We start from the raw sequence: 13,417 nt of genomic DNA, 5'->3' as shown, positions 1-13,417 counted from the left end.
GAATGTTGAAGGAGTAGTTTGAACAATAACATGACGTGGCCTTGTGACCTAGAGCACTTCACGTGCAATTCGTAACCTGTCTGATTCGAAATGAAGTGTTCACAACCTCTCTAGCACTCAGTTTCTCAGTTATAGATTATTGCAGGCCAATCTGATACCGTTCCGTTCTTGTAGAATAAATAGATGTCTCGCTAAATGAAACGTTTTACACCATCGCTATTTGTTAAAGACTTATACCAGCGGACGATCTTTGATTTCAACCCAGTGTTGCCTCACTCTCTATGATGAAGGAGGTTGAGATGTGCCTATAGGCCCAAAAATTTATGTTTGGGGTCATTCACTGTCTGAACATTAGCCGTGCACAAAGAACCTAGGATCCATTAAAAGGCCTGCTAGCTACCACCGCCGGAAGTAGTCAACATGGCAAAGTTATCTTCATGATCACAACATTTCAATAAGCGAGTGAAGCTCCCCATAAAACTAGCTGCTGTATTCGATAACAACTGAACTAACTGAGAAGTCCTGAATCGATACTTCAGTTATGAAAGTAGGTTTCTCGAAAAGAGATATACTTCAGGGATTTGTCGTGAAGAACAGTCTCTGTACCACGACGAAATAAAAATACAGGGAGTGGTAATTCAGAACTGATAGCCATCTTTGGTCATCAAGCAATTTACATTATCTTTTCGTTCAAAATTTGATTCTGTATGACATTATTTCATCCAGTATCATTGTCTGAGCCTCTGCAGCACCTGCAAAAAGTTAACGTGTCTTATGAGAGTGATGGAGACTAAATGCGTCGTCCGATCTGATAGACATGCAGCCAGTCGAAAGTCAGAATTAAAAGATCGTACTATCTATTTCACGTTTTTCAAATTGCAAATCCGTTGGAATTTTTGAATCTGGGTGCGACAGACGCTAACTGAAATCAAAATGGGAATTTTACAAATGCGTCGCTAACAACATACATTTCATTATTGGTTCGGACAGAGAACTATATAGTGATGGAGTGACAATGTGTATACGAGTCCGTGGATGCTTAAGGAGTGCTTCTAAAGATATTCGTTGTTTTTGTGATTTTGTGGGAACATATGAAATTAAGAGAAGCAGAAATTTGCTGTCAGCACTTACGTAGCACGTAGCACAACTGGAGACATTGAACTCAAGGTCCCCAACCGATGGAAACCGTCACTTGTATAATCTCGATTAGAGACTGAGCAAAGGTTTGGAGTTAACCCAAGACACATCCACACAGTGTAGTCGTTAGGAATTTCGTGCCATCATTAGTCTTGCCGATAACGTCAATATGGTACCGATGGAAATTTCGTTTATCCACAGGATTCGAAGTGGCTGCTTCCTAATCGAGTATCACCACCCTCCCGTGCGTTATCAGGATTGACTTCTGAGCTGAATATTACCATAGCGAGGGATGAAATACAGTAACAGGAAATTATTAAATATATTTACGCCAAGATACAGGATGACAGTTATTGAACTATATGAAAGAAAATCGTCATAACTTTTGAACGTTTTGCATTAGGATGTTGAAACTGCATGTTTGGCTGCGCGGCATGATGGGAAATAGTATGCACTGCACTGTTTGGTTTAATGACGAAGCCCATTTTCATTCGTATGGGTTCGTCAATAAGCAAAACTCTCGGATTTGGTAGACTGACACCCCGCATTTCGCGTTAGAGAAGTCTCTTCAGCCTTTAGGGTTACTGTGTGGTGTGCAGTGTCCAGTTGCAAAATAATCGGTGCGATATTCCTTGACGGCACGGTAACCACTGAACGGTACATGAAGCTTTTGGAAGATGATTTCATCCCCATTATACAAAGTGATCCTGACTTCAACAAGATGTGGTTCATTCACGACGAAGCTCGAACCCATCGAAGCAGGAGAGTGTTTGGTGTCCTAGAGGAGCACTTTGGGGACCGCATTCTGGCTACTTGGTACCCAGAGCCCAGTGGCATGGGTCTCGATCGCCGCCATATTCTCCGGATTTAAACATATGCGACTCCTTTTTGTGGGGCTATATTGAAACCAAGGCGTACAACAATAATCCCAAAACCATTGCTGAGCTGAAAACAGCCATTCAGGAGATCATCGATAACATCGATGTTCCGACACTTCAGCGGATCATGCAGAATTTCACTATTCGTCTGCGATACATCATCGCCAATGATGGCACGTATATAGAACATCTCATGACCTAAATCTGAATATCTGTAGTGATGTTTTCATGTTGAGTAACGTGTGTGCACGCTGTAGTTTCGAACTAATTTATGTTTTTTTTTTCATATAGTTTAATAATTGTCACCCTGTATGTAGGATGTGTGGAACACGTATGTCTTGATAACAGACCGGAGGCCATGTGAGTAAGAGACGTTATTTTAAACGTTTCCCTCTTTGGAGCATGCTTCCTGAAATTGTATTCCATTAAAATGATTATTTTCCTAGTGCTTTCTGCTCATTCTGGGCCTTTTAATTCGCAGTTTTAGAGTACTCTACACAGAGCAAACTTTTTAACGAAGTTGTTAACGTTTCATGAAGCTGTGAAGACAACGTGTGCGTTCTTGGCACGTTATACGCAGCGATGACGATTTGTGATAAGATAAAATTGTGTCCCGGTCCGAAACAAAAATTCAACTTGTGATAAATGTTCCCTAATGCGGCGATAAATGTTCCCTAATGCGGCGTCTCCGAGGAGAGTCATTTCACTTTTGTTAACAATTTTTTCAGATTAGTTTATCTCCTCACTGCTTCCAGTGTTTGAAATTCACAGTTACAGATAATATTCCTTTTCTTGTGCATTAAACGCCACTTTGTTTTAATATTCAGCCATAGTGGATACAGATAGATATGTCACGTGTAGACCACATTTCCTTCTCTGTGATCTAATGCTGTCTTTCACATCTATAGCGTTGTTAGACGTGAAAATTAGTGAAAGGTCCCCAATACTTTGCTAGTGTCATGTGAACTGTAGTCATTTTAATGGAGATTCTAACAGTAAAATAGCGCGTTTAGACAAAATACCAGTACTGATAACATCTCGAATCGATACAAAATATACAGCTACAGCGGTTCACTGATGCAGAAACCCGACACATTTGTGTATGGTAATGAAAAAAACATCATAAGATTGAAAGGGAACCATGTCTTCAAAATTTAATAATTCATCCTAAATAAATACTATTTGCAAGTTTTTTTACTGCCGTTTATTCGGCAAGATCGTCTAAATACACATCTCACTATTATTTGTGTGGCAACAACAGTCAACAACAGCGGAAAACAGACTCTATAGTATCATAAGGAAACGATGGGTAGTGATAATGTTTGCCTAGTCCCATAACAAAATAAGTGAACTGGAAGTGCCAGATTATGAAGTGTTAGTGGAACTGAGATCGCACGTGCCATGAACATCTTCGTGCAGTTTGTATAATCTGTATCAACTCTGAAGAATACTCAAATGATAATCTCTGAACGCAATGTGAACTTTTATATTAGCACTACCCGAGTACCTGGTGTTTCCCGGGTACGGCTTTATTCCAGACTTCTGTTAGTAAATCTCCTCATTCCCTCTCTCTCTCTGCCCTTCTGGTCCTCTCCCCACTGTCCATACTCTCCTCCACCTCCCCTAAGTCTCTTCTTCACATCTTCTAAGTTCATCTCCTCCACCCCCTCTCTTTGTCCATCTCCTCCTGCTCCCACTCTCTGTCGATCTCCTCCTTTCCTCTCTCTCTATCCACATCCTACTCCCCCTCTCTTCCCCCCACTCACTGTCCATCTCCTCCTCCCTCACATCTCTGTCCCCCTCCTACTCTTTTCTATCTCTGTCTACTTCCTCCTCTCCCTTCCCTCTGACAATTGTTCAGTTCTTTCTCCGCCGTGTCTCTGTCTATTACCTCTCTTTCCTTACTCTGTCCATCTGCTCCTTCCCCTCTATCCATCTGCTCTTCCCCCATCTAAATCCATCTCCTCCTCAGTCCTCTCTCTGTCCATCTCCTCCTCCAACCTCTATCTGTCCATCTCCTGTTCCCTCCTTTCTTTGTCTGCACCTCCCCTCCCTCTCCGTCCATCCCCTCCTCCCCAGTCTCTCTCCACGTTATCCTCCACCCCAATAGGAAGTTGCTGGTTCTTTTCCCCACAGTATTTCCTTCAGATAGTAAGTAATTTGTGGACAATGTTTGGATTAAATCTATCCAGGGATTAACTAGAAACTTTTTACTCGTGGCTCTGCCCACGTACGCACATGTCGCATACATTGCGCATATATTTAACGTATTTCACACATATTTATACACTTATTTCACCTGTACTACGGCTAATTTCGTCCTGTAGTATAGTTTACATGCAGCGGAATGTTAATGACTTCGTATCTCCTTAACTTGTGTCGTACAACGATGGAATTTTGTAGTTACAACCAGTGGTATATGCAAATACTGTCTGCAAAAGGTGTTGCGAACAGACTTAGAAGTAAAGAAGTAATAAATAAAAGATCATGAATGATGTGGAAGTTTTGACGCATCTAATTGTTTATGAAGTCATATCTCCTGACATATGTGTCGTACAATGGTTTATTTTTGCAAGAACATTTAGTATTATGTGAGAATTCTCTCTGAAAAATCTGTTGCAAATAAATTTAGTAGTAAAGTAGCAATAAATTAAAAGGTCTGATGCGGGAGTATCGTTGGATGAACAGCGAAAATATAGTAAGCGATACACTTTTTTCCTCTCATTATTTTGTGGGTGGATGTCAGCGAGGAGGAAAAATCTCGCAAAGTTTTGAAATTTTATGCAGATTTAGTTGCGTTCTCGAATACTGGATGAAAATATTCTGGCTATTGGCGTGTCGTGAGATAAGCTTCATTTTAGCCTCCTACCCCTTTGAGAGGTAGTTAGTCCTTACCACCACAATGGTTCTTTCCGGACACTGAGTGATATGTGTACCACGTTTGGTTAATGTCGATCCACATGTTTAGGAGGAGATGTCGAATATACATACATAAATCTACTTTTATAATATGCATGGATCTGATGAGAGCCGATCTGTAGCAAGCGCTTGTTGTGCTGCTGCATTTACCATCAGTCTTCCGTATGACTATTACCGGAAAACGCTGAAGCATATAACGAAACACTTGCAACACTGAAGAATGTGCAAAGGATTTTTGAATGGTGGTACAGTTAAACAGGACGTGGGTAACAGTATGGCCTGTTGCAGATCATAAGCATCGTATAAGCAAATGGTTATGTCGAATACGAAGCAAAATTTGGAAAACAGATATGGATACCAGATCTGTTAATAACTTGTATAAATTAGAAAGCCGCTCTTTTCATAGATTAAGCAAATATACAGTGACGGTCTTTGATCAACACTGAAATCTATGTACAAAAGATGGGTCACTTTACATGATACATAAAATAATGGTGTCATAGTCGGTCTGACTTGTTACCGAACGGGAGGAGGGGTTTAGTATCTAGTATGCTTATGTATGACCACAGAATGCATGGGTATCCCGACACATGTGGACACATTACTCAAACCCTCCCACACCATCCATGTTCCATTTCCAATCGGGATGCCAAAGAATGTGAAATATTTATTATATGTAATCGCGACCTTGGAAAAATAAATTCGTCCAAAGGGAATGCAGCAGACTGTATTTGTAATGAGGCCTTACCAACATTTAGGAGCATTAAGTGAACACAGCAGAGCCACAGACAACTGATAACCCGATGGCCGAACAGAACCAAGACATAAATAACAGAGTTTGAATCACAAAACATCGAAGCTCAGCTGCGGTAAAAACGAACTCTCGTGGCAAAGCATATAACTGGCCGTCACAACCAAGGAGCCTCCCATGAGACATGTTGTATTGGCAGAAGAGCCAACACCGTCTTACGAGTGGAGGCCGAAATGCACGCGTTTTAGCTCACGCAGGCTGGTGTGAGGAGGGAAGGACTATGCTGACGTGAGGACTGGAACATGACAAGGTATTAGAATTCAGAAAGCGGACGTAATTAGTTTGATACTTAACTTTAATTCATTAATGATGAACGTCGCTCTTGACGGTACATGATTCACAATATTATCTGTTCAGAATACCTTCATAGTAACTGAATATGGCGCTTTACTAGGTCGAAGCAAATGACGTAGCTCAAGGCTATGCTAAACTGTCGTCTCTGCAAATGAGAGCGTATGTACACAGTGAACCATCGCTAGCAAAGTCGGCTGTACAACTGGGGCGAGTGCTAGGGAGTCTAGACTAGACCTGCCGTGTGGCGGCGCTCGGTCTGCAATCACTGATAGTGGCGACACGCGGGTCCGACGTATACTATCGGACCGCGGCCGATTTAAAGGCTACCACATAGCAAGTGTGGTGTCTCGCGGTGACACCACAAGACATGCCATGCATCCAGCAGCTTGCTAGTCCCGAGAGCTACACAAAGCACTTCAGCATCATACATAATGGTTTATGGGCGTGCCTGTATCATATATGACATAGTAGCGTTGTTTTAATGTGCCAATGGAACGAGTCGTAAAGCAGACGGCTAGCTTGAAGACAATGTGTAAAGATGCAGTTAAACTTTTTGAGAAAGGTGAGGGAAAAAGTAGCTAAGAGACATTAAGCAGAAGGCTATGTAGTCGAGTCTACAACTAATGAGTCGTATGAAAAGAAAAAAAAAAAGAAATCCTCTGTCAAGGAGGTTGAACATACGAAAAACTTGAACTTTGCAACCAAAACTGTCTCAATAACAACCCAGAGTGTTGGGAACATGTATTTGTAATTGAAAGTAAATGAAATGTTTCTTAACAGATGCTAAAGCTCGTGTATGGTTAAGTGCCAATTAAGGACTACGTAAGAAAATATCTCACATTACAGTAATGCACACCAGAGAAAATGTTAGTCTCCCCCTCGAAAGAACACACTGGTATTTCTGGAGCTCCGCAAATGGTTTAGGAATACCAGTGATGTGTATGTTCCACTCAGTTGTAGTGAATCAAGTCAGTAAGATGGGTTGACGAGGTGTCGTGACGCAATGTCATAAACGAGCTATCTTGAAACTTCCTGGCAGATTGAAACTGTGTGCCGGACCGAGACGCGAACTCGGCTATCTTGTTGGAACATACCTACGACCACATCGTGAATTCAGCTGCCCGATTTGTTAGTGTATCAATCCAGACTGTCCAGCTTCTCTACTACGAGTGGTGTTCCACGTGCAGCGATGTAACGAAAACAGTGATCGTAACAAGATTCTAACTGACAGAGACCGGAGACGTGTGTCACGTCTTGTCAGTGACATTCGGTTTCAAATCCGGCAGAAGCTGCTGGTATCAGTGAATGGAGACTCATCTCAACCAATTTCCAAAAGAGTATTGAGAAAGGATATACATACAATGGACATTTTGCGCTGATCGTCATAAAAAGAACAGCACCCAGAAGGATCTGACCAGTCCACTGCAAACTAGATGCCTATGTTGCATAGCATCTGCCGCTGCCATAACTTAAATCTGCGCGGTCGACCGCGCACGTGGGTAGCGTGGTTTAGGGCAGCATGCGGTAGCAAAAATGGTTCAAATGGCTCTGAGCACTATGGGACTTAACTTTTGAGGTCATCAGTCCCCTAGACCTTACAAGGAAACCTCCCCATCGCACCCCCCTCAGATTTAGTTGTAAGTTGGCACAGATCAATCGAGAAAACAGGAAGAAGTTGTGTGGAACTATGAAAAAAATAAGCAAAATATACAAACTGAGTAGTCCATGCGCAAGATAGGCAACATCAACGATAATGTGAGCCCAGCAGCGTCGTGGTCCCGTGGTTAGCGTGAGCAGCTGCGGAACAAGAGTTCCTTGGTTCAAGTCTTCCCTCGAGTGAAAAGTTAAATTTTTATTTTCAGACAATTTTAGTGTGGGAGCAGACGTGATTACAATTCCTCTCTTGTGCAACCGTTAGATGTGTTTGGTTTTCGGCAAGTGAAATACTTTGTGAAAAGATTCTATGATTTTGCGAAGCTGCACAGGTACACAGAGCAGTATTGTTTACGTGATCGTGTGTCAATTATCAAAGTTCAGACACTCACACATAATCAACTTCACTCTACAAAATTCCAGGACATGTTCAGGTTTGCTTGGATTTGACGGTCTACACACAGAAAATTTGAAAACGTTAAAAACATATGTTTTGACAGAGCACACGGACAACTGTGCGACTGCGAAACTGTTGCATTCATTTGTTGCAGTTTATGTGACAAACTCTTATGTTTTCATCACTTTTTTGAGAGTGATTATCACATCCACAAGAAAACCTAAATCAGGCTAGGTAGAAGAATCTTTTTACCCATTCGCCAAGTGCACAAGTTAGGTGGGTCGACAACATATTCCTGTCATGTGTCGCACATGCCGTCACCAGTGTCGTATAGAATATATCAGACGTGTTTTTCTGTGGAGGAATCGGTTGACCTATGACCTTGCGATCAAATGTTTTCGGTTCCCATTGGAGAGGCACGTCCTTTCGTCTACTAATCGCACGGCTTTGCGGTGCGGTCGCAAAACAGACACTAAACTTATTACAGTGAACAGAGACGTCAGTGAACGAACGGACAGATCATAACTTTGAGAAAACAAAGAATGTAAACTTCTCACGCGAGGGAAGACTTGAACCAAGGAACTCTCGTTCCGCAGCTGCTCACGCTAACCACGGGACCACGGCGCTCCTGCGCTCACATTATCCTTGATGTTGCATATCTTGCACATGGACTACTCAGTTTGTATATTTTGCTTATTTTTTTCATAGTTCCACACTGTTATATTGCTAGAGAATGCCGAAATGCACGCTATAAGCTCACGCAGGATGGCGTGAGGTCTGAAACAGGATACGTAATGAATGCTATAAAGAAAAGTACGTAGCTTCTGGAATACTTAACTTTAATCCATCATTTGTATACATCGTTCTTGATGAGACATGCTTCATACGATAACTATAAATTGCTATGGCGCCTTGCTAGGTCGTAGCCATTGACTTAGCTGAAGGCTTTTCTAACTATCTTCTCTGCAAATAAACGAGGCTTCGTCGGTGTTGCATCGCTAGCTAAGTCGTCCGTACAACTGGGGCGAGTGCTAGTAAGTCTCTCGAGACCTGCCGTGTGGTGGCGCTCGGTCTGCAATCACTGACAGTGGCGACTCGCGGGTCCGACATGTACTAAGGACCGCGACCGATTTAAAGCTACCACCTAGCAAGTGTGGTGTCTGGCGGTGACACCACACACACAACTTCTTCCTGTTTTCTCGACTGATCTGTGTTCAGTTTTTCAAAGCCTATCCACTGTGCCAACTTATAACTAAATCTGAGGGGGGTGCAACGGGGAGGTTCCTTTGTTAGAACTACTTAAACCTAACTATCCTGAGGACACCACACACATCCATGCCCGAGGCAGGATTCGAACCTGCGACCGTAGCGGTCGCGCGGTTCCAGACTGTAGCGCCTAGAACCGCTCGGCCACTCCGGCCGGCCGTGCGGTACCCATCGGTTGATGTAAGAGGACCACAAACGGCCGTCCCGATCAGCACCACGGCCGGTAGACTCACTAGAGCATCACCTGAATATTCGCTATGCATCGATTAGACATTCGACAACAGGCTGCCCAGCTAGAAGTGTTCGTGAAGGACTGCATCGCGTGACTGCGGTAGGCTGGCTGGTCCTATCGTCGTATTAGTTGCCACAAGGGTCGTATGGACACCAACATTGCACATTCAAGTCAGAAGTGGTTACGTGAAGTTTTATTGGTGTGTTTCGTACCGTTACTTGGAGTCACTAACTCAGGTTATCTTGAACATAAGTCAGTATGGTTATTACAACATTATTGGTGATCAAAATTGCCTTTTATTCTACATCTTCATACTGATTTTGTTGTGGACGCACTCATCTTCTTAGATGACAGGAGCCGCGTTCATAGGGTTACACGCTAACGTTCCTGGTTCGACGAACTCTCAGGCACACTGTTGTAATCCGACTATCCTGTTAAGTCGCGCCGGCCGCGGTGGCCGTGCGGTTCTAGGCGCTCCAGTCCGGAGCCGCGCTGCTGCTACGGTCGCAGGTTCGAATCCTGCCTCGGGCATGGGTGTGTGTGATGTCCTTAGGTTAGTTAGGTTTAAGTAGTTCTACGTTCTAGGGGACTGATGACCACAGCAGTTGAGTCCCATAGTGCTCAGAGCCATTTTGTTAAGTCGCCCGGTTTTAATCTCACAGAAAATATCTTGTAATGTTTGGAGCAGCGGGTTAAACGTAGCAGTCAACGTGGCCGTAAATTGGTAACTCTACGATATTTAATTATCAATGAATGGAGCCAGCTGGATATCGCACACCTAAAGAAATTTGTGGACTCTCTTCCTCGCCGAAAGAAGGATATTATCCAGGCCTAATAGTAAAATTATTAGTGGAAATATGCAGGAACCTTTGAAACAAGCAATATATTTAATACTAAATGGTGATGGAAAAGTTCGTTAATATTTCAAAATTCACGGTGTAATGTAGGTAGAGAGGTAAAATTTGACACACGTGCCTGAATTGAAATGAGGCATTACTGAAACGTGAAACGAGTGTACAAGCCTGCCAGCAGATGGCGCTGGACAGCAATACGTCTGTGACGCCACATGAGAATAGTGGGAGGGAGGCAGATAAACAAGCAACCGCGACATGTTGACTTTCCCAGGAATGGCACTGTTATTGAAGCTTTTCTATCGGAATGATACTGCAGATTTCAGATCCTATCACCATAAGAAAGGTATTTGATGTGTTGGCAAATGTGCCAACACCTTGTAGATAGAGGAGGGCGAAATGCACGCTATCTAACGCAGACGGGCGTGAATTCTGGAATAGGATAAATAGTGAATGGTAGCAAGAAAAGTACGTTGCTTTGGGAATACTTAACTTTTATATAGTCCTTTGGTTTGCAACGTTCTTGATGAGACATTTCATACGATAACTATCAAACTATGTAAGGCTAATGGCGCCTTGCTAGGTCGTAGCCATGGACTTAGCTGAAGGCTATTCTAACTGTTTCTCGGCAAATGAGAGAAAGCTTCGTCAGTGTAGTCGCTAGCAAAGTCGTCGTACAACTGGGGCGAGTGCTATATCGTATCTCGAGACCTGCCTTGTGGTGGCGCTCGGTCTGCGATCACACAGTGGCGACACGCGGGTCCGACATGTACTAAATGGACCGCGGCCGATTTAAGCTACCACCTAGCAAGTGTGGTGTCTGGCGGTGACACCACAGTATTCGAGTGAGTAAAGGTTTCGCGATAAGTGGGGGACCAGATACCAGTGATACTACTGCCCGGACTGTTCAGCAAGAAATGGAGGATTTAGCGGAGTCATCTCCGCATGGTGAAGTTTACGTTCGTGAAGTTGCTCATTACATCGACTTTCCACGCACTGCTGCTTGGAGAGCACTAAGACGTACCCTCCAATGCTATTGGTACAAAATCCAATGTCGTCACGAACTGTTAGCCATCGATTTTGTGACTTGGAGACTATTTGCGACATGGGCGCTTCAAAAAATGAGGAAAGATGACAATTCGTTGTCTAACGTGCAGTGGACCGACGAAGCCCATTTTACACTCCGAGAGCCCATCAACACACACAGCTGCAGAATTTGGATCACCTAAAATCATCTAACTGTCGTGGAAACACCGCTGTATGACGAGAAAGTCTTATGGTGTGGATTTACCACATCAATCGTGGTCGGAGCCTCAATATGTTACAGAATGCATCATCCCTAGCCTGGCTGATAAACACTTGCTGGAAGGCACGAGTTTTATGCAGGATGGCGCTTCATCCTCTTTTGCAACATGTCTGAAAAATCTCTAGAGCGTATCATTTGGTGAGGATCGCGTTCTGAGATGCCACTTCCGTCAAACTTCGCCTCCCCAGTCGCCAGACGTCAATGCGTACGATTATTGGTTGTCGGGTTACCTAAGTCGCAAGTCTACTGCGATAGTGCGACCTAAGTAGGGATGCTAAAAGACAATATCGTACGGTAATTTCTCACCAAAACTGATGATATGCTGTACAACGCTATTCACAACATTGTCCCTCGACTATAGGTATTTTCGATCAGTGGCGTCCGACATACTGCGTATTTGTTACAGAGAACGTCGTCTTTGCTTAAAAATCAGTTGTTACGCTAATTGTTGCTTTTGTATCATATGAAGCGCGATCTGTTGGTCATTTTGAGCACCTTTTTCGGTTTCAATAAATCCCCACGCCATTTCAAGCACGTGTGTCAATTTTTGTTTGTCTACCTACACTTTTCCGTGATGTACTGAATTTTCAAATGTTAAAGGACTCTGTGTCGTCCTATATAATATACAATGCTTGAAGAATAATTTTTATTGATATAAGTCTACATCTTGATTTTGACACAGAAAAGTTATTTATCGTGAGAGAGGGCGAAGTACGTTTTCTTTATTTAGATTTTTTAAAAATGTCTTTACTATATAATTATTGTTAGTGGTTGATATAAGTAGAGGAATAGCACAAGTAAACTCGTATAAATGTGATGGTTTTCTTATAAGTATGCAGGTAACATTACAAACATATTGTCATACCAGTGGATAAATATTAAACTGTGACAGTGTACTTATTTTACATCCGATGACGAACTTGATTAGAAAGAGCGTTTCGTAGAAGTCACGCTTCTACTTCGTGGGGGAAGGTGGAACATCCAATCAGGCGTTGTACTATGGCTAGACGTCTTCAGCACGGTAGGAAATTTTATTGCGGCAGGCGTCGTTTAGCTGGTGAGCGTCAGAAGGAGGCACATTCTTTGTGGCTGTAAGTGCACATTGAGAGTGATTTCCTTATTACGGCGGGAAGGCTGGAGGGAGCGCTGAATGGGCCCCGCAGATAAGCAGCGCATTAACTCGCGCGCTGCGGCCTGTCGTAAATCATAGGCCGTGCCCACGCGCATCGACAGCTCACTCATGACGGCAAACAAACACTTTGTGACTGTGCTACTATTTGAGCGGCGCTTGACTGAACAACTATTTATGTCGAACATAGCATGCTGTTTTCCCAGTGACGTGTACAAAACTAATTTTTTAGTGTCAGTCATAAATGCCAAGAAAGGGACCTTGGTCTGTGACGTATTTCATCAAAGAGATACGCTAGTGACCTCAAATTTCGGAGAACAAAAGCATCTAGCTTCTGTGTTACTCTCGGGTTCCCGGATTCGATTCCCGGAGGGGTCAGGGATTTTCTCTGCCTCGTGATGACTGGGTGTTGTGTGATGTCCTTAGGTTAGTTAGGTTTAAGTAGTTCGAAGTTCTAGGGGACTGATGACCATAGATGTTAAGTCCCACAGCGCTCAGAGCCATTTCTTTCTGTGTTACTAGCGTATCAGACTAACCATCTTCT

This window comes from Schistocerca americana, chromosome X, assembly GCF_021461395.2.
Source record: "Schistocerca americana isolate TAMUIC-IGC-003095 chromosome X, iqSchAmer2.1, whole genome shotgun sequence".
NCBI classification, from domain to species: domain Eukaryota; kingdom Metazoa; phylum Arthropoda; class Insecta; order Orthoptera; family Acrididae; genus Schistocerca; species Schistocerca americana.
Note: the sequence above shows the minus strand (reverse complement) of the source record.